The sequence below is a fragment of the Bufo gargarizans genome, chromosome 4, assembly GCF_014858855.1.
Source record: "Bufo gargarizans isolate SCDJY-AF-19 chromosome 4, ASM1485885v1, whole genome shotgun sequence".
NCBI classification, from domain to species: domain Eukaryota; kingdom Metazoa; phylum Chordata; class Amphibia; order Anura; family Bufonidae; genus Bufo; species Bufo gargarizans.
The window spans coordinates 304,894,390-304,921,277 of record NC_058083.1 but is presented as its reverse complement, the minus strand read 5'-3'; positions in this window follow the sequence as shown (position 1 = coordinate 304,921,277).

Sequence of the window (26,888 nt, the reverse complement as noted above, 5' to 3'; positions counted from 1 at the left end):
TTGTTTTGGTTTCACTTTCTCATCTCCTTTCCTTCTGCCAGGTGTCACTTATTTCGACTAATCATCTTCCTTTATATTCCCTCCCATACTGCCTCACTTTGCGGTTTATACTACTTCCTGGATGAAGTGTTTACTGCTGGAGGCTGCTTCTGCTGTTTGTTCAGATAAGTCTTTTACTTTATTGTGTTTCCTTGCTGGCTTGATTCTAGGTGACCCTGACTCCGTCTATATTAAGTGCAGGGAGCCGGTGGTCGTGTCCCCTCACTTTTATAGGGTTTTCAGGTGTCACACAGTCTTAGGTATGTAGGCATGCAATCGTCTACCATACAGACCCTTGCATGTGCATAGCAGTCAGGGAGAGCTCTTAGGGTTTTATAGGGCTCACCTAAAGGCTCCTTAGTTTGGGATCAAGCCAGTCGCTTGTTTATTTATATGTTCCAGCTATCTTCTAACTTCATCTGTGACACCTCCTGATGCTGCTGCTGTTGCAACCTCCATGCTCTGTCATTAGGCCGCTATGTGGTCTCCTCATGCTGCAACCCCCTCCAGACTTGGTCATTGTGCCACTCAGCGCCTTTCTCATACTGCTGCCACCTCCAAACTATGTCATTGTGCCACTCGATGGCCTTCTCCTGATGCTGCCAACTCCACACTCTGTCACTGGGCCGCTCTGTGTTCTTCTCATGCTGCCGCCACTTCCAGACTCTGTCATTGTGTCAGTCGGTGGCCTTCTCTTGATGCTGCCAACTCCAGACTCTGTCATTTTGCCACTCGATTGCCTTCTCCTAATGCTGCTGCTGCCGCCACCACCAGGCTCTCTCACTGTGCCACTCGGTGGCCTCCTCATACTGCCAACTCCAGACTCTGTCATTGTGCCACATGGTGGCCTCTTCATACTGCTGCACCTCCAGACTCTGTCATTGTGCAACTTGGTGGGTTCCTAATACTGCTGCCACCTCAAGACTCTATCATTGTGCCACTCGGTGGCCTCTTCATACTGCTTCCACTTCACCACTATGCCATAGGTCCACTCTGTGGACTTCTCATGCTGTTCTCACCCTTCCCACTTCATGACTGGTCCACTATTTTGGCTTTTGGCCTGGCTGACATAATTTATTTGACCTTTCTTCTGATCTGTCAGAAGGAAGGAAAAATGAGATGCACAACGGATCCTGTCTGTGTAGCAGCTGTAAGGTCTGTATGGTCCCATCAGAATTGGCTTATGATTTGGTAGCCAAAAGCAAGGGTGGGTACAAAACACAGAAGACATGCAAATATTCCATTCACGTGTCATCTCTGTTTTAGATCTACTCCTGTGTTTTTTTTGTTTTTTTTGGCATTAGCAATACTGATGGATTATTGAGCACATGCGGACCGAGTGAAGGAGGATGCTCCACAGACAGGATCCATTTTGTCCATGGTGCTGAACAGATCTGTGCTAAAGGCATAGATCTGTTCAGACAAAGTGTAAGTAAAATACAGTACAATACACTATATAGTGTACTGAACTGTATTATACAGACATCAGACCCACTGGATCTTCAAGAACCAAATGGGTATGGGTCAAAAAATGTTTAAAAAAAGTGAAAAAAATTAATATTAAAAAAACACATTTATTACTGAATAAAAAAATTAAATACACTACACATATTAGGTATCACAGCGTCCGTAATGACCTGATCTATAAAACGGTCATGTTACGTTCCCCGCATGGTGAACGCCATAAAAATAAAAAAAATTAAAACTATGAGGAAATTGAAATTTTGCCCACCTTACTTCCCAAAAAAGGTAATTAAAGTAATCAAAAAAAGTCTCATGTACGCCAAAATAGTATCAATTAAACCGTCATAATCGCCGAAAAACTGAAAAAACTATGGCTCTTAGACTATGGAAACACTAAAACATGATTTTTTTTTGTTTAAAAAATGAAATCATTGTGTAAAACGTACATAAATAAAAAAAAGTATACATATTAGGTATCTCCGTGTCCGTATCGACCGGCTCTATAAAAATATCAGATGACCTAACCCCTCAGGTGAACACCGTAAAAAAATAAATAAAAAAAAAGTGTAAAAAAAGCCATTTTTTGTCATATGCACCCCAAAATATTGCCAATCAAACCGTCATCTCATCCCACAAAAAACGAGACCCTAACTAAGATAATCGCACAAAAAATGAAAAAAACTATGGCTCTCAGAATATGGAGACACTAAAACATGATTTTTTTGTTTCAAAAATGAAATCATTGTGTAAAACTTACATAAATAAAAGAAATTGTATACATATTAGGTATTGCCGCGTCCGTGACAACCTGCTCTATAAAAATACCACATGATCTAACCTGTCAGATGAATGTTGTAAATAACAAAAAGTGTGCCTCTCTGATTAATGCCCTCTTTGCCCGGTCCGTGAGTTTTGGTAGGCAGCCGTCTCTTGGCAGGTTTGCTGTTGTGCCATGTTCTTTCCATTTGGTTATGATAGATTTGATGGTGCTCCTGGGGATCATCATAGAATTAGATATTTTTTTTTAACCTAACCCTGACTTGTACTTAACAACATTGTTGCTTACTTGTTTGGCAAGTTCCTTGGTCTTCATGGCAGTGTTTGGTTAGTGATTCCTCTTGCTTAGATGTTGCAGCTCATGGGGCCTTTCAAAAACAGTGTATATATATATGTAATGGCAGATCATGTGACACTTAGATTGCACATAGGTGGACATTACTTCACTAATTATGTGACTTCTGAAGGCAATTGTGCCAGGCTGAAGCATAAAATGTTTTCAAGTAAATAGGAGCTGAGCTGCAGTGAGTTTCCTGGTGACAGCGTAGCTCCGAGCAGATTCTGGTGCCAGAAATACACAGTTCTGTCAATTGTCCAGTGGCTAGAGACTGTAACTGCAATGCTCCTCTTATTCATTTCAATGGGACGAGCGCTGCAGTTACCAGCTTTTTCCACTACACGATGGGTGGAGCTGTAGAGTTGTGGAGCAGTATAGTTGTATAATTGTGGATCTGTATAGTTCTGTCACTGATGTCTGTCTCAGTGAGGGGGCAGGGTGTCTGAACTCTACTAATCTGATATTGATGGCCTATCCTGAGGACAGACCATCTAACTCAAAATCCTGGAATACCCCATTAAAGATAGTTGGGTAATCTGAGACACTGTAACTGTGACAACATAGCTAATAGCTAATATAGAAGAAATCAGGTGAAGGGCAGTACTTTTCATAGCACTTCATATATTTATTTATTTTTTTACGGAGAAATAAAGTATAACTTAATAAGTATAGAGTATTTTTCTCATTTCACAACCAAGAAAGGCCATCATTCACAGAGTAGTATTACAAACTAGACTCTTAATGGGGTTTTGCAGCCAGCAATATTAAGGACGTTACCACAGGATAGGTCATGAATATCTGATTGATGGGGGTTCGACTTCCGGAAACCCCACCAGTCATCTGTTTGAAGATGAGGGGGCGCTCATGCTTATACTGCTCAAGATTACACTGAGTGTCATCTCAGAAGTCTCGGCGATACAGTGTAATTACAGGGGCTTTTTCCATTCACTTTAATGGAACAAGCACTTGTAATTACACTGCACTGCTGCGGTATGTCAGATCTTACAGGGGAATTATTAGTGAGGTCACGGTGTGAGCAATAGATGGGCCGAGGTTAATACAGTTCTGTTTACATCCCTGGGCAGGCTCGCATAAGTGAAAAGAAGAACGGCTCAAGGATTCTCTGTGGCACACTCCGGTGTAAGGGACACTGGCCAGATGTTGGTTTGAGGTTCCCTTGGTAGTCTGTATCAATGTGCCAGTGGCAATGTCGCTAGGTGCTATGGGGGCGTCTTTTAAGCACCTAGAGGCTCCGTCTACTCACTATTTCTGCCGCCCGCCGCGTCCTTCCATCCCGCCCCGCTCCTCTTGATTGACAGCCAACCTCGCTCCATCTCGAATTCCAGCACCTGCGCCGTGACTGTTGGACTGCTCCCTGCGCTGGCATCTTCACTGCTGTCTGACAGTCACTGCGCCTGCGCCGAATACAGAAGCGCACGGTGCTGGAATTCGAAATGGAGCGAGGTTGGCTGTCAATCAAGAGGAGCGGGGCGGGCTGGAGGGACGCAGTGGGCAGCAGAAATAGTGAGTAAACGAAGCCTCTAGGTGCTGAAAAGGGGGCACCTTTTCAGCACATAGAGGTTTCGTCTACTCACTATTTCTGCCGCCCACCGCGTCCCTCCAGCCCGCCCGCTCCTCTTGATTGACAGCCAACCTCGCTCCATCTCGAATTCCAGCACCTGCGCCGTGCGCTTCTGTATTCGGCGCAGGCGCAGTGACTGTCGGACCGATCCCTGCGCTGGCATCTTCACTGCGGTCTGACAGTCACTGCACCTGTGCCGAATACAGAAGCGCACGGTGCTGGAATTTGAAATGGAGCGAGGTTGACTGTCAATCAAGAGGAGCGGGGCAGGCTGGAGGGACGCGGTGGGCAGCAGAAATAGTGAGTAGACGAAGCCTCTATGTGCTGAAAAGGCGCCCCCATAGCACCTAGAGGCTCATTTTCATATCAATAAAAGTATGTTTTTAAGCTTAACGGCAGCAGACAAAGGTGATATAAGAGCACTGTTAGGTAGTGCAGACACTAGCAGATCGCTAGTGTCAGTCAGTGAAAAATCTCAAAATCTGGCGGTAGAAACCCGTTAAATACTCGGCTGCATGCAGTTTAGACATTGGTTACCCTGGAAGAGCGATCTATAGTAGTGGATTGCTCACCTCTAGGAAGAATACTTGCAGGCCTGAACCCTGGGCTATGGAACCGACAGGGACAGAGTAGAGAGGCTAGGAAGATGCCTCCCTCCAGATATTCAGCTACATGGCTGTTGCTTTCTTTTAGGCTCATGAGAGAACTGCATTCAACTGAACTCTCACTTGGATTTACCTGAACTCATCTCAACTGGTTTGGATTCACCTCAACCAGGAACTGAACTGAACTGCACAGCACTGCACAGAACTGCACAGCCTAACTTAGGCTGAGCTAAACTATATATACACACTGACACTGCTCCATCTTGTGGAGAAACAAGTGTAGTGCACCCTGACTAGGCCTGTGTAAAGGATATTTGCATATGGAATTACATGTGACATGGAGAATATGACAGGAGATAAAATACAAAATACAGGCATATCACATGACATAAATACATAATTAAAATACGTTTGAATGGCCCATGGTTACTTGAGTGGGACACTGCACTGTTGATTCAAACAAGATGATGTACAGTGTAATCTTGAAGAGGAAGTTGAGTTCGGGGTGGGAATCCCTCCAATCAGATGTTGATGACCTTAATGACCAAAAAAAGTGAGTGCTTCTTTAGGTATCATAGAAAATATGCCAGTAATATATATTTGTTGCTGATTTTATGCTCTTTTTTATGTAAGCATGTACTGACATGAGGTATTTCCTCATGTTTTTTGATGTGTTATGAGGTGGAATTGTCCTCTAAGCATAAAATCAGGATGCATGGCTGATTATCTATTGCTCTCAATCCTTTGAAGCATCCATGCCACTACCTGTGTTAATAATTTGACTCATTAGCAATTCTAGATGTTCCAGACTAATTACATAGCACAGTGAGTGCACTTGTTAGCTTAATTGTGCAAAATCCATTACTTGAATACTTGTGATGAAAAAATAACTTCATCAAGCAACAGAACAATTTATCACTTAGCCTGATTTTACAGAGTTTTGTATGTCAAATATTTTAGTGTAATTTAGAAATATGCAATTCTGTTGCAAGAAAATATTTTCATGAAGGAGTTGACCCATGAAGCCTGCATGGCAATCAGCTGATTGCATGGATCCATAACATTCCTTCATGTCTAACCATACATTTCACTTTGTGTACTGTAGCGATTTGCTCTGGTAGGCAGGGTAAGCAGACGCAATACAGAGGCAAGACCATGGTTGAAAAAAACAAAAGTCCAGTGTTTATTCACACAACTTTGTTTTTTTGAATATTCGTCATATTCTAAAACAAGAATATATTGCAATATATAGCGAATATTTATAAAATACACATATAGACTGCAATTTAACTAATATAGTGCTATAGTATATATTTGTTTTCTAGTGTAAATTATTTCCAAATATGAAATCTCCTCTAACCCTATCACACATTTTTTTGGGTTAACTGTTAGTCCCACATTTCGAAGGAAGACCACTACGGCCTGTACTTTGGGCAGGTGACTTTCCCAGTCGGTACTGTGAATGATAATATTGTCCAGGTAAGCCGAGGCATACAGACGATGTGGACGAAGTACAATATCCATTAGCTTCTGAAAAGTGGCAGGGGCGCCATGCAGGACAAAGGGTAATACCTTTTATTGTTACAGCCCCTCTGGTGTGATGAAGGCAGTTTTCTTTTTGTCAGTCTCCATCAAGAGTACCTGCCAGTACCCTTTGGTGAGGTCCAAAACAGAAAAATACCTGGCTTGGCCTAACTTCTCAATTAGTTTATCTACCCGAGGCATGGGATATGCATTGAATTTAGATATTTTGTACACTTTCTAAAATCGTTACAAAATCGTAATGTCACATCTGGCTTAGGAATCAAGACTATAGGACTGGCCCACTCACTTATAGATTCCTCAATGATGTCTAGCCGCAGCATGAGCTACACTTCCTTCAAGATGGCTTTTCATCGAGCCTCGGGGACCCGGTATGGCTTTAACCGGACTTTGGCCTGAGGCGCAGTGACAATGTCATGTTGGATTATGGAAGTGCGTACAGGGAGGTCCGAGAACACATCCGTGTTCCGACTAACAAACTCCCTGGTCTCCTGAGCCTTTTTAGAGGAGAAGCTGTCAGCAATTTGTATTGTGACAACCGCTGCCCTCGCATCAGACAGAGGACCCGGAACCTCTTCCCCTAGAAAACCCGGTCGCGAGCTGCCTTGAGTACAGGTTTCCCTATCCTTTCAAGGTTTTAGCAAATTAACATGGTAAACCTGCTCCAGCTTTTGCCTCCCCGGCTGGTGTACCTTGTAATTTACGTCAATTTTTTCACGTACCTCGTAGAGCCCCTGCCACCTGGCTAGGAATTTACTGTCCATGGTCGGCACCAGAACCAAAGCCTGATCACCCGGGTTAAAGATCCGGACTCGGGTGTGCCAATTATAGATCAGACTCTGGGCTCGCTGAGTGGCCTCCATATTCTCCCTGACAAGAGGCAAAACGGTCTCTATCCGCTGTTGCATCTTGGTAACATAGTCAAGGACGCTTTTATGCGGAGTGGGTTGTTGTTCCCACGCCTCTTTGGCTGTGTCCAGCAAACCACGAGGATGCCTGCCATATAGCAATTCAAATGGCGAGAACCCAGTACAGGCCTGGGGCACCTCTCGCACTGCGAGCATGAGATAGGGCAGAAGAAGGTCCCAATCCTTTCCATCTTTGGACATTACCCTTTTTAACATGGCTTTTAGAGTTTTGTTAAACCTTTCAAGCAGTCCGTCCGTTTGTGGATGGTACACGGACGTCCGTAACTGTTTAATACACAGTAACTTACAGAGTTCCCTCATGACCTTGAACATAAAAGTGGTCCCCTGGTCAGTCAGGACCTCTTTAGGTAAGCCCACTTGGGAGAACATTTCTATTAGCTCTTTAGCTATAAGTCTTGCCGATGTATGTCGCAGTGGCACTGCCTCCAGGTACCGAGTGGCGTCATCAAGGACAACCAAGATGTGTTGATGTCCTCTAGCGGACTTCGGTACTGGGCCTACTAGGTCCATAGCGATTCACTCAAACGGTACCTCGATGATTGGGAGAGGCACCAAGGGATAGTGTTGAGCGCGAATATTCGAATAGCGAATATTAATTGCAAATATCGCAACTTCGCTAATACACGAATATTTCAAATATAGTGCTATGTATTCGCTATTTCTAATATTTCATTTTTTAACATCTGAAAACATGATTCCTCCCTGTTTTTTTCTTGTGGGTCAATGAGTCATTGGCCCACAAGCAACTTAGGCAGGATGGAATCATGATTTCATATGGAAAAAAAGATGAATATTCTAAATAACAAATATATTCGCTATATTGCTATAACTTTGTTTTTTTGAATATTCGTCATATTCTAAAACAAGAATATATTGCAATATATAGCGAATATTTATAAAATACACATATAGACTGCAATTTAACTAATATAGTGCTATAGTATATATTTGTTTTCTAGTGTAAATTATTTCCAAATATGAAGTTCAGAAGAGAAAAAATAAAATTACCGGTATACTATAAAAAAATAAATAAATCTGAAGTTCAGAAGAGAAATAAAAAATCTGACTATAAAAAAAAAGATTATAGCACTATATTAGCTAAATTACAGTCTATATGTGTAGTTTACGAATATTCGCTATATTGCTATATTAGTTTTTTAGAATATACGGCATATTCTAAAACAAGAATATATTGCAATATAGCGAATATTCGTAAAATACACATATAGACTGCATTTTAACTAATATAGTGCTATAATCTTTTTTTTATAGTCTGATTTTTTATTTCTCTTCTGAACTTCAGATTTGGAAAAAAATTTACACTACAAAAAAAAAAAAATACTGTAGCACTATATTACGTAGCTAAATTACAGTCTATTTTACGAATATTCGCTATATTGCTATAACTTTGTTTTTCAGAATATTCCTCATATTCTAAAACAATATATAGCAATATAGCGAATATTCGTAAAATACACATACCATTAGCAAACCAATAGGAAAGTTGCCTTATACAGTAAAAAAAAAAAAAGCGCAATACGCAGATAACTAATTCGCATTTTAATAGCGATAAATAGAATAATGAAAAATATTCAATTTCGACGAATATAAGACAAATATTCAATTGAATATTCGCGAAATATTCCAAAATCAAATATGGCACCTCCTTCTCATTACTACCAAGGGACTGCGAAAAAGGTGCTGGGGGCTAGTTGCCTGACAGGTCGGGCAAGACTTAGAGAACTCGTCTACCTCTTTAAACACACTGGGCCAGTAAATTCGTTGTAGCATTCAGTCCTGTGTTTTCTGCATTCCCAGATGACCCCCGAGAACATGCTGATGGTCTAACTCTAACACGAGTTTGCGATAAGCCTGGGGCACCACCAACTGTTCAATGGATTCACCTCGCAGCTGATTTACCAGATACAACTTATCCTGATGAACCACAAAACGGGGGAACACCGACTCTGCCCTAGGTTGTTGTGGTTCACCATCTATTATTAGTACATTTTCCCAGGCTCGGGATAAGGTTGGATCCCGGTGTTGTGCCGGGATGTAGGTGGATGTAGGTGCAGCATTTTTATCCCATGCATCATTGTCCATAGTTCTGGATACAACTTGATGTACCTCTTCTGCTCCTGTGTTGGAATCTCTAGGAGCCAGTAGGCTAGCCATACCGCTAGGAGCATCAGCAGTAAGCCTAAAAGTTTCTGTGTAGCTGTGGTCCTCGGCTGTGGAATCAGGAAACTTGGGCGTTGCTGTCCCTTGTTGGGGCATTGTTGTCAATCAACATGGTGTATCCCTTGACAAATATGGTGTTGCCTGGAAGTGTAACTACTTGTAGTAGGCCTAAGAATCACCCGGAAGGTCCACTTCTCTCCTCCTCTGGTCACCACCACAAACACTTCAGTGATGGGAGGCCTGGGACGGACACCTCCTTCCTGCCAAAGATGCTCCTCCGTCCGAACTTCCACTTAGGTCCCAGAGCTACTTAATACAGAACAGAAAGTGATAAACGCAGTACCAGTGCCACCTGGGTGATTCCATCTGGGACTACCACTATAGTGTCTTCATGCTATTGAGAGTGTGCAGTGCTTGTGTGATCCCTAGGGTCTTCAGTATGTGTCCCATTATCTCCCCAGTGAAGTGAGTACCTCTGTCTGACACTATCACCTCTGGAATCCCATATCTGCAGATTACTTCTGACAATATTTTCTTAGCAGTGTTTTTGGCTGTAGTCGTAGTTACTGGCCAGCCTGAGAATACATCAATAGCTGCAAGGACATACTCATATGTGCCCACCTTTGGTAGCTGTATGTTATCCACCTGTACTCTTTGAAATGGGTACAAAGGTTTGGGAGTGTGTTTCTTAGGGCTCTTTACAAACCTCCCAGGGTTATGTCTGGCACATGTAAGACAACCCTGAACAAACTTTTCGAAGAGGGTCTGAATTCCAGGGGCAAACCAATGTTCTTACACTAGTGCGCTCATAGCTCATTTCGACAAATGAGTAGGCCATGTGCAAAATTGACCATCATTGGATACAAACTCTGAGGCAAACATGTTCTGCCATTTACCTGCCAGAGCTCTCCTGCCTTTTTGGCTCCTGCCTCCATCCAAACCTTTTTTGTCTTGAGGCATTATCTGAGCCTTTAGTTTTTGCAAGAGCGATAGGTCTGGCATAGTTGGCAAAGACATTGTCAGGAGTGGCAGATCGGCTGCATGTTAGGCTGCTTGGTCTGCTTGAGCATTTCCCACGGCTTTAATAATGGCTACCTCTGTAGGCAGCTCTAAGGCTCTGTACTGCTTCTGAATTCTTAATTAGTTTGCCCCATGAAGTCAGAAATCCCCTAGCTTTCCAGATAAGTTTAACACTAAAGTCATGTGCTACCTCGAAGGCATACCTGGAATTTGTTTAATTCTCAGTCCCTTAACAAATGTACATGCATCAGTGAGTACCTTCAATTCTGCCCCCTGTGCAGACGCACAAGATGGGAGTGTTTTTTTGTATAATTACCTTACCATCTTGGATTACAGCATACCCAGTGACAAAGTGTCCTTGTTCATCATTCCACCATCTAGAGCCATCTACAAAATACTCAGCATCAGGGTTAGTTAATCGTGTTTCGGTAACATTTGGTAACCCTTTTGCTTCTGCAATAATCAATTCAAGACAGTTATGATTTGCATTTGGATCAGACATATACGCATGGCACAGTGATAAGTCTGACATCCAGAACCCTAGGGACATGGAAAAAAAATAGGGCACCTGCTTCCCCGTCCAATGATAAAGTATTTTTTTAGGGGACAATGCATACAAACAACCAAAAGAAAATGCAGAACCAGACGCGGTGGCTACAGACACAGATGAACCCGGCAGGCTACGCAGCAACAAGACACGGGGCCCGTCCAACAAGGCTACGACAAAGAAGAAATGATGGTTGTTAAACTTTCCTCCAGGGAGCTCACATACAGCTCAAGTGAGTGTTTTGAGTAAAGGTTTTTCCTTTTGCCCCAATGTACATGTTGATTGGTTTGCCATAGATTATGATTTATTGTCATTTTTTTGCAACATTAAGTTAAACATACAAACGCAAAAACACAAATGCAATGGCACTCTGCAACCAGCACTCTGCCCTACCTCTATGCTGGATGTTAATTGAGGCATTAGTGTACATTTTGGCCAAAGCGTAATAAGCCACTCACCACGTCAAGGTCGCCTCTATGAGTGGTCCCTAACACTAGTTCCTACCTGTTATGGGCCATGACAGCCACACGAAGTCCAGGGAGCGCAGGCACAGCATGCACGCCAGGCACACTCTGCTTTTAACCCCGTCCGGTGCCATAACAGCTTCCATCGGATCCAGGGATGCAAGTACCAACATGCATGCTGAGCCCACTATATACTTCTCCTGGAGCCAAAAGGCTAGTGGTAGGCGCTGTAAAAGCAGACTCAGTTTTATACTGACTTTAAAACCAGCCTCCAGGGCAGACTAACTGGTCATGTGTGCATGACTGCATGGAGATCGCCATGCCTCCAAAGAAACACAAAGAAAAAAATGTGGGGGGTTCAGTCAGCACAACCCTGTATGCAGGTGCACATTGCTATGGCGAAATCCACATACAAACGCAAAAACACAAATGCAATGGCACTCTGCAACAAGCACTCTGCCCTGCCTCTATGCTGGATGTTGAATGAGACATTAGTGTACATTTTGGCCAAAGCGTAATAAGCCACTCACCACGTCAAGCGCCTACCAGTAGCCATTTGGCTCCAGGAGAAGTATATAGTGGGCTCAGCATGCATCCCCTCATCCCTGGATCCGATGGAGCTGTTATGGCACCGGACGGGGTTAAAAGCAGAGTGTGCCTGGCGTGCATGCTGTGCCTGCGCTCCCTGGACTTTGTGTGGCTGTCATGGCCCATAACAGGTAGGAACTAGTGTTAGGGATCACTCATAGAGGCGACCTTGACGTGGTGAGTGGCTTATTACGCTCTGGCCAAAATGTACACTAATGCCTCATTCAACATCCAGCATAGAGGCAGGGCAGAGTGCTGGTTGCAGAGTGCCATAGCATTTGTGTTTTTGCGTTTGTATGTGGATTTCGCCATAGCAATGTGCACCTGCATACAGGGTTGTGCTGACTGAACCCCCCACATTTTTTTCTTTGTAGTATATATTGGAGGCGTGGCGATCTCCATGCAGTCATGCACACATGACCAGTTAGTCTGCCCTGGAGGCTGGTTTTAAAGTCAGTATAAAACTGAGTCTGCTTTTACAGCGCCTACCAGTAGCCATTTGGCTCCAGGAGAAGTATATAGTGGGCTCAGCATGCATGTTGGTACTTGCATCCCTGGATCCGATGGAAGCTGTTATGGCACCGGACGGGGTTAAAAGCAGAGTGTGCCTGGCGTGCATGCTGTGCCTGCGCTCCCTGGACTTCGTGTGGCTGTCATGGCCCATAACAGGTAGGAACTAGTGTTAGGGACCACTCATCGAGGCGACCTTGACGTGGTGAGTGGCTTATTACGCTTTGGCCAAAATGTACACTAATGCCTCATTCAACATCCAGCATAGAGGCAGGGCAGAGTGCTGGTTGCAGAGTGCCATTGCATTTGTGTTTTTGCGTTTGTATGTGGATTTCGCCATAGCAATGTGCACCCGCATACAGGGTTGTGCTGACTGAACCCCCCACATTTTTTTCATTAAGTTAAACATAGAAACATAGAATGTGTTGGCAGATAAGAACCATTTGGCCCATCTAGTCTCCCCAATATACTGAATACCATGAATAGCCATTGGCCCCATCTTATATGAAGGATGGCCGTATGTCTATCCCATGCATGCTTAAACTCATTCACTGTATTTGCAGCTACCACTTCTGTAGGAAGGCTATTCCATGCATCCACTACTATCTCAGTAAAGTAATAAAGTTAAAAACATGGTTTAAATACAAAACATGTATTGAAACCAATAGGGTCAGTGAACTTACGTTAAAAAATGTTGATTTACATGTCAAAAGTAATTTTTCTCCTGAAACTGATGAACCCGCTATTGATGCATTTATTAAGGGTGTATGACTTGATATTGATATGCTGAAGTCTGGTTATAATAATACCGCCTTCAGACATCCCAATTTCACCACAGAGAAGGCAGTTGAATTAACACAATTGAGGCACAACGCCACTCTTGTCTTCAAGCCTGCGGACAAGGGTGGCGCCGTGGTAGTCATGGATACCAAGAAATATGTAGCAGAAGTATTACGTCAACCCAGTGACACTGAGGTCTATGGTGTTTTGAATGGTGATCCAAAGTTTTCCATTGGTGTTATGATTAAGCAATATTGATGCTGTTACTAAAATGTTGTCTATATCCTCGTTGCCCAGTATTGCTATTGATTTCATTTTGAAACTGTTGAATATTCTCCTGGAACATAATTATTTTATGTTCCAGGATACCTTTTATGTACAGAGGTGGGGTGTGGCCATGGGGTCTAACATGCCCCCCACTTACGCTAATGTATATATGCGTGTGTTCGAGGAAGACGTCGACTATCTGTCTAGCCACTTCAGACATGTTCTGGCGTGGTGGAGGTATATAGATTGCGTCTTACTTATCTAGATGGGTAGTTAGGGTCAATTGACTGATTTCCATGGGTTTTTGAATAGCATAAATGGATCGGTACAATTTACCTTAGTACATTCCACTACTGAGCTACAATTTCTTGACACCAAGGTGGTCCTCTCTGATGGGGCCCTACACACTCAGCTATGCATCAAACCTACCGATAAAAACACTACACTTCTTTACAGTAGCTGCCACCCGAGGAAGATTATCCAATCTATCCCGTACTCCCAGATGCTTTGTGCTAATAGAATTGTTTCTGATAAGTCTGAATGTAAAACCACTATAGATAACATGATAAAGAAATGTTTGCAGCGTGGTTATCCACGGAAATTGTTAGAGGAACATAGAGACACAGTGATTGGACTAGACAGACAAAACATTTTAATCAATCAAAACCCCAGACAAAAATGAGTAGGATTCCTTTTGTATCAACATATATGGGGGTCAGTAATGATATCAGCAACATAATTAGACATCATTGGCCTATATTGGCCGGCTCCATTAAAGGAGTACCTGAGTTTGATACTCCACCTCTTTTTTCTTATCATAGATCCAAAAGTTTGAGAGATCAGCTGGTCAGGGCTGACATAGGTTCCAAAAAGGTTTTGAGGCAATCTACACTTACACAACCAGGGATAGGATGTTTCCCGTGCCTTGGATGTGTAAATTGTGGGCACATTTGTAGAAGCAAGGCATTTATACATATATTCACTGGTACAACGTACCCCATTTGGTTTCATTTGACCTGTAATTCTGATTATGTAGTTTAAACATAGTACATGAGGCCGAAAAAAGAAATTTGTCCATCCATTTCAGCTTGTCATCCTGCAAGTTGATCCAGGGAAAGGCAAAAAAAAAAAACTGTGAGGTAGAAGCCAATTTTCCCCAATTTAGGGGAATAAAAAATTATTTCCCGACTCCAATCAGGCAATCAGAATAACTCCTTGGATCAATGACCCCTCTTTAGTAGCTATAGCCTGTAATATTATTACGCTCCAGAAATACATCCAGGCCCCTCTTGAATTCCTTTATTGTACACCCCATCACCACTGCTCTTAACGTAAAGAATCCTCTTCTATGTTTGTGTACAAAACTTCTTTCCTCCAGACGCAGAGGATGTCCCCTCGTCACAGTCACAGTCCTGGGGATAAATAGATGATGGGATAGATCTCTGTACTGACCCCTGATATATTTATACATAGTAATAAGATCTTCCCTCAGTCGTCTTTTTTCTAAAGTGAATAACCCTAATTTTGATAATATTTCAGGGTACTGTAGTTGCCCCATACCAGTTATTACTTTAGTTGCCCTCCTCTGTACCCTCTCCAGCTCTGCTATGTCTGCCTTGTTTACAGGAGCCCAGAACTGTACACAGTACTCCATGTGTGGTCTGACTAGCGATTTGTAATGTCCATGTTTATTCTCATGTCCATGCAATGTTTTATATGTCGGTGAAACATCTACGGACTTTAAGACTCAGTTAAATAAACATTGTCTCTCTATCCGACAAAAGAGGTTGGATTTGCCGATATTGAAACACTTCACAGAGTTTAAGCATAGAGAAAGGGATCTCAAATGTTGGATCATTGATCATGTACCGATGCCCACTTGCCCAGAAGGGGTGGCAACAGAATCAATTCATCAAGAAAAAGGAGTTACAATGGATTTATGCTCTCATTTCTTTGAGACCTAATGGTCTCAATGCAGATTACAATTTGGGACAAATATTGGGTTGGTGACTTGCCCTGTACCCCATGGTTTCCGTCGCTTCCTTTTTCCTGTGAGTTGGGTTGTTCTTAGGACAAATATATTGATAATACATATTTATTTTATTATCACTAAAATCACAGATCTATTGGATGTCTTGATGGGGATACAATTGGAGGACAATCTACATGACACTGCCAGCATAATTTCAACTCCCTCTGCTTAAAGATATTTACGTTACCCCCACAGTTGTTTTAAATACACAAAATTTATATTGTTCCGTGGTGCAATTACTTTATGTCCAATCTTCTGAGTGTGTGGTGTGTTTATATGTGATGAGGAGATCCCTCGTTAATAAGTTACTGGATCCGTAGGGTTAGTTTAGGGCAGGGTTGCTGTTAACGCGGTTATGTTTGGCTGGGCTGTGGGTGCTTAATGGTGCCCTCTGTTCCGCACGTAGATCCAATAAGTAACGTTTTGACATGCTTGATAATGTTGTTTGCTGTATTCCGCATTGAGGAATGGTGCTGACGTTATGTCATGGCGCATGCGCTATGGCTGCTGTCGGCATTACCCCTTCTACAATTGTGAATACATGGGAGAGATGGACGCTGTGCATGTTCTTTATCAGTGATGCTATTTTCTATGATGGCAATACTATGCGAGGTAATAGCCGCATGCGCTGTTACGATGAGGGTACACTATGTCCGGCATTGAGCTTGAGATGGGTATCGATCATATGTTGGTTAGTGTGTCTGTGCCCATGCCCCCTACTATGTGTTTCCATCCATCACATCCATCAGCTGCACACGCACTTTGTATCATTAGTCATTTCATGCACTATATATTAATGCATATATCAATTGTGTATATTTATTATGATCATTGTTGGTCATCATGCACTTTATAAGCATCTTTGCACAATTCTCACGTATAATTATGTGTATTTTGAACACTTTATACTGATTTTACTATGGTTGTATACAGAGTGGGCCATTTATATGGATACACCTTAATAAAATGGGAATGGTTGTTGATATTAACTTCCTGTTTGTGTCACATTAGTATATGTGAGGGGGGAAACTTTTCAAGATGGGTGGTGACCATGGCGGCCATTTTGAAGTCGGACATTTTGAATCCAACTTTTGTTTTTTCAATAGGAAGAGGGCATGTGACACATCAAACTTATTGGGAATTTCCCAAGAAAAACAATGGTGTGCTTGGTTTTAACACAACTTTATTCTTTCATGAGTTATTTACAAGTTTCTGACCACTTATAAAATGTGTTCAATGTGCTGCCCATTGTGTTGGATTGTCAATACAACCCTCTTCTCCCACTCTTCACACACTGATAGCAACACCGCAGGAGAAATGCTAGCACAGGCTTCAGTATCCGTACTTTCAGGTGCTGCACATCTCGTATCTTCACAGCATATGCTCAGAAACTTGTAAATAACTCCACATTGCTTGAGAAAGGCTTCATGTTGGAACCAAAATGTTGCGTCACCAATGGGTGAAAAAACCACTATTTTACACATTATCCTGGAGTGCTGCTTTATTTTTTAAACTGGATTTTTTGGAAAGCTTGCCCTTTTGAGCTTGCACCCGCAGTATTGTTTATAGGTTGGTGCTTCCTTACTTTTTCTATTATATATACCGTATTTTTTGCCCCATAAGACGCACTTTACCCCCCAAAAGTGGGGGGAAATGCCCCTGTGTCTTATGGGGCGAATGCTGCCATTTTACAGACTGCGATGTATCAGCTGGAGGAGGGGCCGGTGTCATGCAAATGCGGCGGGGCCGGTGCGGTCACTGTACTCCGGCCCCGCCGCTCACTCACTGCTTTATTGCTTAAACCTTTTATAATAATAACTTTAATTGATGTTCCAATCCCCAGCCCCATCTGTACTATTTACTAAATGTCCTGTAGCAGTCAGAGCAGGGCGGACGGCCGGCCTTAACTCACTGACGTCACGTGCCTGTGCCGCCTACTTCATTCATAAAGTAGGCGGCGCAGGCACGTGACGTCAGTGATTTACGGCCGGCCGCCCTGATGGGGTTGGGGATCGGAACGTCAATTAAAGTTATTATTATAAAAGGTTTAAGCAATAAAACAGTGAGTGAGTGGCGGGGCCAGAGTACAGTGACCGCACCGGCCCCACTGCATTTGCATGACACCGGCCCCTCCTCCCTTCCCCCTCCCATAGGTTTAGCTATGGTATATTAGGGCATCTGTGGATGCCACTATTATGGGGTAGGGGATATGTGGATGGCACTGTTATGGGGTGGGGGATCTGTGGGTGACACATATATAGCAGTGCCATCCACAGATCCACCCCCATAACAGTGCCATCCACAGATCACCCCCCCATAACAGTGCCATCCACAGTTCCCCCATAACAGTGCCATCCACAGATCCCCTCCACAGATCCCCTGCAAAACAGTGCGTCATCCACAGATCCCCCATAATAGTGTCATGGGGACCACCATTAGTTCAAAACCCACCAAAGCACACCTTTTGGTTAAAAATATATTTTTTATTTACCTCCTCAAAAACCTATCTTCTTATGGGCAGGTGCGTCTTATAGGGCAAAAAATACGGTATATATATTATTTTTGGGGACTTGGTCCTTTTAATCAAGCAGCATATACAGTGGGATGCGAAAGTTTGGGCAACCTTGTTAATCGTCATGATTTTCCTGTATAAATCATTGGTTGTTACGATAAAAAATGTCAGTTAAATATATCATATAGGAGACACACACAGTGATATTTGAGAAGTGAAATGAAGTTTATTGGATTTACAGAAAGTGTGCTATAATTGTTTAAACAAAATTAGGCAGGTGCATAAATTTGGGCACCACAAAAAAGAAATGAAATCAATATTTAGTACATCCTCCTTTTGCAGAAATGACAGCCTCTAAACGCTTCTTGTAGGTTCCAATGAGGTTTTCAATTATATTCAGGTCTGGGGACTGAGATGGCCATTCCAGAATGTTGTACTTGTTCCTCTGCATAAATGCCTTAGTGGATTTTGAGCAGTGTTTAGGGTCGTTTTCTTGTTGAAAGATCCAGCCCCGGCGCAGCTTTAGCTTTGTCACTGATTCCTGGACATTGGTCTCCAGAATCTGCTGATACTGAGTGGAATCCATGCGTCCCTCAACTTTGAGAAGATTCCCAGTCCCTGCACTGGCCACACAGCCCCACAGCATGATGGAACCACCACCATATTTTACTGTAGGTAGCAGGTGTTTTTCTTGGAATGCTGTGTTCTTTTTCCTCCATGTATAACGCCCCTTGTTATGGCCAAATAACTCAATTTTAGTTTCATCAGTCCACCGCACCTTATTCCAAAATGAAGCTGGCTTATCCAAATGTGCTTTAGCCTACCTCAAGCGGCACTTTTTATGCTGTAGGTGGAGAAAAGGCTTCCTCTGCATCACTCTCGCATACAGCATCTCCTTGTGTAAAGTGCGCCGAATGGTTGAACGATGCACAGTGACTCCATCTGCAGCAAGATGATGTTGTAGGTCTTTGGTGCTGGTCTGTGGGTTGACTCTGACTGTTCTCACCATTCGTCGCTTCTGTCTATCTGAGATTTTTCTTGGTCTGCCACTTCGAGCCTTAACTTGAACTGAGCCTGTGGTCATCCATTTCCTCAATATGTTCCTAAATGTGGAAACAGACAGCTGAAATCTCTGAGACAGCTTTCTGTATCCTTCCCCTAAACCATGATGGTGAACAATCTTTGTCTTCAGGTCTTTTGAGAGGTGTTTTGAGACCCCCATGTTGCTACTCTTCAGAGAAAATTAAAAGAGGGGGGAAACTTACAATTGACCCCCTTAAATACTCCTTCTCATAATTGGATTCACCTGTGTATGTAGGTCAGGGGTCACTGAGCTTACCAAGCCAATTTAAGTTCCAATAATTAGTTCTAAAGGTTTTGGAATCAATAAAATGACAACAGTGCCCAAATTTATGCACCTGCCTAATTTTGTTTAAACAATTATAGCACACTTTCTGTAAATCAAAAAAACTTCATTTCACTTCTCAAATATCACTGTGTGTGTCTCCTATATGATATATTTAACTGACATTTTTTATCGTAACAACCAACGATTTATGCAGGAAAATCATGACGATTAACAAGGTTGCCCAAACTTTCGCATCCCACTGTATATGTGACTACTACACCAATACTTAAGGTGTAGCAGCAACCTACCTCTAATACCTATGTATTACCAGGAAATTTAGAGTGAAGCCTGGCCTTTAGACATCCATTAACATTCATTAATTTCTCCACATGCATGCAATACATTTTTTTGGGGACTAGGGCAATTAAATTAAACCAGCATCTAGGCGATCATTAAAGCAATAGTGTTGAGCGAATCGAGAACTTTAATCGTGAATATCGGCACTTCGAGATTTTGTGAAGATTTAGAATATAGTGCTATATATTTGTATTCTATTATTTTTTTTTTCATTAAACATCTCCCTTCTTGCTTGTAGGCCAATGAGAAGGCTGCAATGTCTTTGTCTGAGCTTAGCAACATCCCTAGCAACCAATAGGAAAGTTGCCTACCCCTTACTATTAGAGATGAGTGAATTTCTCCAAAATTTGATTCGGCCTGTTCGCAGAATTTTCTGGAAAAATTTCCAAGCTGCATAAAGCCTTTATATGGGTGTAGAACACTGTGTTTTGCAGTAACACTCAAAGGGAGTGTGCTGGGGTAGTGAAATAATACTGTCAGTCAGTATGACATGCAGATGACAGGCGTCGCTATTAGAATCACACTGTACACTTCACTTATTTGGGCAGTCACGGGGCCAAAACCAACCAAATAACTCAAGTATTGACTCAGCCTTACTGTCACGGCAGACAGGATACAAGATACACAGGATATAAACAAACCAGTGTCTAGGCAAGAAGCTGTGGATAGAGGTCACCTCCTGACAAATCCCTACCAGCTCTCCCTAGACTTCTATGCCCACGTTCAGACCCTGAAGATGGGAATAACGTGTCCTCGTGTCTGGGCTGAAGATTCCCTAGAATCTCTAAGGTGGTGAAAGGGGGAAAGAGGCAGCCTGCTCCCTCAGACCTGGAGGGGGCAGGCGTCTCTCTAACAGCCTAGACCAGGCATGTCCAAACTGCGGCACTCCAGCTGTTCCAAAACTACAACTCCCAGCATGCCTGGATAGCTTACAGCTATTAGAGCATGCTGGTAGTTGTAGTTTTGCAACAGCTGGAGGGCCGCAGTTTGGACATGCCTGGCCTAGACAGAACCACAAGAAAACAAAACCAACTTATCTTTTACTGAGCAGGAACAGCAAATCCTTCTTTCCTTCCCTTGAGCCAGACCAAAGCTATAACCCGCACAGGAGAGTGGGATTGGGCGTAATTTAAACTAAAACCAACAACCCTACCCAGTGCACCTGAAGGGAGGCGGATATAGTTCAATTCCAAAACAAAAACAAAAAGGCTACACACGCGCTGCTAATCTGGCAGACCTCCGCACATAGCCTGAGCAGGCCATGACAGTACCCCCCCTTCTACGGGTGACCTCCGGACACCCCGGACCAACTTTATCCTGGTGGGATCTGTGAAAAGCCCTCACACTGGCACTAACATCCACAGCCGGAACCCACATCCTCTGCTCAGGACCGTATCCACTCCAGTGTACCAGATACTGAAGGGAACCCTGAAGAACTCTTGAGTCGAGAAACCTGGAGATCTCAAACTCTTAATTTCCATCAACCAGAACAGGGGGAGCAGGCAATGGCGATGTATTCCACAAGTCTTTACTAAAGAAATATGTGAAACCGGTGGAACTATCATGGATCCTCCAAGTCTGCGGAAGATCCAGACAAAACACTACTGTATTGACCACTGCAGATATTTTGTAAGGTCCAATAAATCTTGGACCCAGTTTCCAAGATGGTACTCTCAGTTTAATATTTCTAGTAGATAACCACAACAAATCACCCACACACAGGTCCGGACCAGTCATATGCCTCTTGTCAGCCAGTCGCTTATACCTCCCACCCATCTTCTCCAAATTCACCTGGATTCTCCGCCAGATAGAAAACAAGGCAGAAGAAAATCTCTCCCTCCTCCTCTGGCATCCCAGAGGAACTAGTCCCAGAAAAGGTACCAAACTGAGGATGAAAACCGTATGCGCCAAAAAATGGCGACTTACCCGTGGACTCCTGCCTACGGTTATTCAAAGCAAACTCTGCTAGGGACAAGAATGAGGACCAGTCCTCCTGATTCTCTGCCACAAAGCACCTCAAGTAGGTCTCCAGGTTTTGATTAGTACGCTCTGTTTGCCCATTCGACTGCAGATGAAAAGCCGAGGAGAACGAAAGTTGAATGCCAAGCTGAGAGCAGAACACCCTCCAAAACCTGGAGACAAACGGTGTGCCCCTATCAGAAACCACATCCAAGGGAATGCTATGGAATTTCATGATATTATCAACATAAATCTGAGCAAGAGTCTTGGCATTGGGCAGACTGGCTAACGATACAAAGTGAGCCATTTTACTAAAACGGTCAACAACCACAAAAATTACTGTTTTGCCGGAGGAACTCGGCAGAGCCATAATAAAGTCCATAGACAAGTGTGTCCAAGGACAAGACAAAATAGACAAAGGAAGAAGTGAACCAGCAGGTTGAGTATGAGCAACCGTGTTTTGACCGTGCACAGGTTTCACAAGCTGCTAGGTAATCCTCAACGCTCTTACGTAACCCGGGCCACCAGAACCTCCGGGACACAAGATCAAAGGTGGACTTACCACCATGATGTCCAGCAAGGACAGTATCGTGACGTTGCTTGAATACCTTGTATGGCAGTCCATCAGGAACAAGCAACCTCCCTGGGGGACAAGAACCAGATGCCCCCTCCTGGGCTCCCAACACCTCCATCTCCAATTCGGGATACAGAGTGGAGACCACCACCCCATCAGCCAAAATCAGAGCAGGATCCTCTGAATCACATCCCCCAGGAAAACTGCGAGACAACGCATCAGCCTTGATGTTTTTAACCCCCGGGCGAAAAGTAACCACAAAATTGAGTAAAGAACAGTGACCATCTGGCCTGTCTAGGATTCAGACGCTTGGCAAATTGCAGGTAAGCCAAATTCTTATGATCCCTATATACTGTAACGAGATGAGATGCCACCTCCAACCAGTGACGCCATTCCTCAAAGGCCAATTTGATGGCCAGCAATTCCCTATCTCCTACATCATAATTCCTCTCGGCGGAGGGGGCGGAGCCTGCACCGGAGCTAGATGGCAGCCTGAAGTGCAGCTCTGCTGTATAAGAAGCCCTCACAGCCTTATTCCTCTAGCACTTTGGAACCAGAATAGTCAAAATAGGTGGCCCCAGACCCGTGGACACACAGGGACACTTTAAAGAAGCCATCTCTATGGAATCTATTGATAAATTCATAAAGAAAGCCTCACATGCACATGTGGCTAAGGATTCCAATTTGGCGCCCGGAACGCTGAGAGCGGCGGGGAACAGTATGAAAGCTGCAGCTGCCTCAGAGAAGGTAAGGAAGATCTCCCCTAGGGCCCATACCTTGCCTATATCAAGATCGTTCCTGAAAGAAGCCCTGAGTGAAGCTCTGGATCCCCTCAGAATGGATCTTGCCTCCATTAAGGAAGACATGCGCCACATTGGGAGGAGGGTGGAAGTGTTAGAGGACACACAATCGGCGATTATATCACATCAAAAGGAAACTTCCTCCGCTCTGTCCCTGCACCAAAAGCATTTGAATTTCCTGTACACACTCCTGGAAGACCAGGAGAACAGGGGAAGACGCAATAATTTGCGATTCAGAGGCATTCCAGAGTCTGTGGGCACAGATGATATACATGAAGCAGTTACGAATATATGTATGCAGCTGCTGGGACCAGACTCCTCTCATGAGATCATTATTGAGAGAGCACACAGGGGACTGCGGCCTAAGCCTCAACCTAAAGAACCACCAAGGGATGTGATCTGTAGATTCCTCCACTATCCTGTCAAGGGCGCTATATTGAACAGAGCTAGAGATGCCCCACAAGTGACGGTGGATGACTCTCCGATTTCTATATATCAGGACTTAGCACAAACCACCTTAAAGAAAAGGAGGGCCCTAAAGCCACTAACTGAATGGTTACGCAATAACAAAGTAATGTATAAGTGGCTTTTTCCTTTTGGACTGTCCTTTATATTTAATGGTCAGAGATTTTCCATATCCACATTTCAAGACCTGACTAAAGCTTTTGCTATTCTGCAAATTGACCATCTCCACATTGAAAATTGGGACGTTATCCAAGGAAACTTTTCATCAACCAACCTTCCTACAGTTGTCCCGTGGGAGACTCCTCGCCAGGCCAAGCCTCAAAGGTCAAGAAGAGGTCGTAATTCCTCCACGCCAAGACGCCTTCCTCTCACTGAAGATTAAAGCTCTCTTGTCTTACGTCAGGGTCCAGCTATATCATATATATAATAGACCTCAAGTTCATGGTCTCAATAAGCAATTCAAGTTGGGACATTATGTCTTTAGTCTCATATATGTCCTATGTTTTTCCAATATAATGCATTTTCTCTCCACCTTTTTTGTACCTAACAGGGATCCAAAATGTAGATCTATATGAGGGTAACACACTGTGTCACAATATGTTGTGTACTATTCCCCCCTACTCTTTCATTTAAGCGTAATTGCTCTAATCTTCGAATTGTTTACAACCATACGTTAGAACGTTTTTCATTTTTGTTCTATTTTCTTTGTTATGATGACAGGCATTCTCAATTGTCTAGGATACAATCCCGTTCCCGTCTTTGGAACCCAGATGCTCCGCCAAGAGAGGCTAAGTACCCTCACTCTGCACCCACACAAAATTATCCAAAGCATACATTGGTTAGACATCCTTTTGACAAATGGCTGACCTATGTGTAGCTTCGTTTAATGTCAAAGGGTTCCACGCCCCTGCTAAACATAGCCAAATATTTACACAAATGAAAAAAGAAAATTGCTTGGTTCTGATGCTACAGGAGACACATTTTAAATTTAATAAATACCCTAACCTTTCCAGGTCTTTATTCCCACATTGGTATCACTGTGGCTCCAACTCGGCAGCATCTAGAGGCGTGAGCATCGGGTTCAGGAGGGTTTCACTTATGTCTCATACATTCAGGACGTAGAGGGTAGATACATCCTTTTAAAAGGAACTATTACTAACCAATATTATACTTTTGCTAACATATACGCTCCTAATGTTAATCAGGTATCTTGGTTGGTGGATGTGCTCTCTCTGTTGGAATCGTACAAGGAAGGTGTGGAACTGTTTGGAGGAGATTAAAATATTGCAATTGAACCATTATTAGATTCGACTTCTAAGAAGTCTGCAATTTTTTTTAAGGCCCTCAAGCATCTCAAGAAAAAAATGCAACAACGTGCCTTGCTAGACGTTTTGCGTATTTTTAATCCCTCTGGACGGGACTACACCTTTTTTCCTTCACGCCATCATTCTTATCACTGACTGGACTACTTGTTTGTATCTAAAGAACATCTTGGCCTATGTACTCGGGCATACATAGGCAACATGATCCTCTCAGACCATGGGCCTATATTCTTAAATATCCTGGCCCCATCGTTAGCACCCCGAGCATTTAGGTGGCGACTAAATGAACAACTTATAACAACTGAGGACAATTTAATATTCAGTCACTGCTAGAAGAGTTTTTCTCTCTTAACTCCCTCCCAGAAACTTCCCCACATATTTTGTGGGATACCCATAAGGCATACATGAGGGGCCAATTTATTAACTTGGGGGCAAGAATTAAAAAAGAAAGGAAAAAACAAGTTGAAGCCCTTTTGTCCCAGATTCAACGTTTGGAAATTTTGCATAAAAGATCCTTATCACAGATACACCTTGACAAACTTACGGAAATGCGGCCTAAATTGAAAAACATCCTCAACACGTCCTCAGCGAAATTTTACCTTCATGCGCAGTTCAAATATTATGCGCACGGGGATAAAGCGTCAAAATATATGATGCAGCGCATGAAACAAAGGAAAACCCATAACTATATACATAAGATTAAAACCCCAGATAAAGGAGAAGTATGTTCTACCCCTGAAATAGCCATACAGTTCCAAAAATTCTATTATTCCCTATACAACATAAGTGATACTGAGAGACAAAATAATAACCCTCCCCCTCCACCCCCAGAAAAATCAGTTACGGCCTTTCTAGAATCACTTTCTTTGCCAACTCTGTCTGATAGTCAATCTCATATTCTCCAAGCCCCTTTTGCACTAGATGAGGTCATGGCTGCAATCAAACAACTACCCAATGGGAAAAGCCCTGGTCCAGATGGCTACCCTGCCTTATATTATCTTACCTTTCGAAACATATTAGGCCCGTACCTACTTAAAGTGTACAACTGCTCCCTGTCTGGTGTCCCACTTACTATGGACATGACTAGGGCAAACATCACACTTATCCCAAAAGAAGGGAAGGATAGTTCCCTATGTGCTAACTACCGCCCTATATCCCTATTAAATCTGGATTTAAAAATATTAGCCAAAATGCTAGCTTCACGTCTTTCCAACTTTCTTCTATCCCTAATCAAGGGAGACCAACTGCCAAGGTTCTGAACGCTATATACTATGCTAAGAGGTATGGTCGTCCTCTGGTCCTCCTTAGCACGGACGCCGAAAAGGCGTTCGATAGAGTCAGCTGGGAATATATGGAAGAGGTTCTCCGAGCTTTCAAGTTTCCAGACCCATATATTAAAGCCATTCTATCATTATACACTCATGCATCAGCTGCCATTATTATTAACGACACCTTGTCCCTGACCTTCGTCATCCGTAATGGCACCAGACAGGGATGCCCTCTTTCCCCACTAATTTTTGTGTTGGTCATGGAAACATTATTGCAGTCGCTCAGAAGAGAGGAAGGGATTGAAGGCAATAAAATTGGCCATCAAGAACATAAAGTAGCTGCGTTCGCAGACGACCTCCTAATAATGAACACTAACCCAACTAAAGCCCTCCCCCTGATATACAGAACATTAGAACAGTTTAGTCTCTATTCTAATTTTAAGATCAATATGAGACAATCCCACGTATTAAGCATAGACCTCCCTTCCCCAAATAGGAATTTATTGAAGGCTAGTTCCCCTTTTAACTGGGACACCCCCTATATTACTTATCTTGGAGTTAAGATCGGGTCAGACCCTACCTCATTATTCCATATGAATTATACCCTCCTTTTAAAATC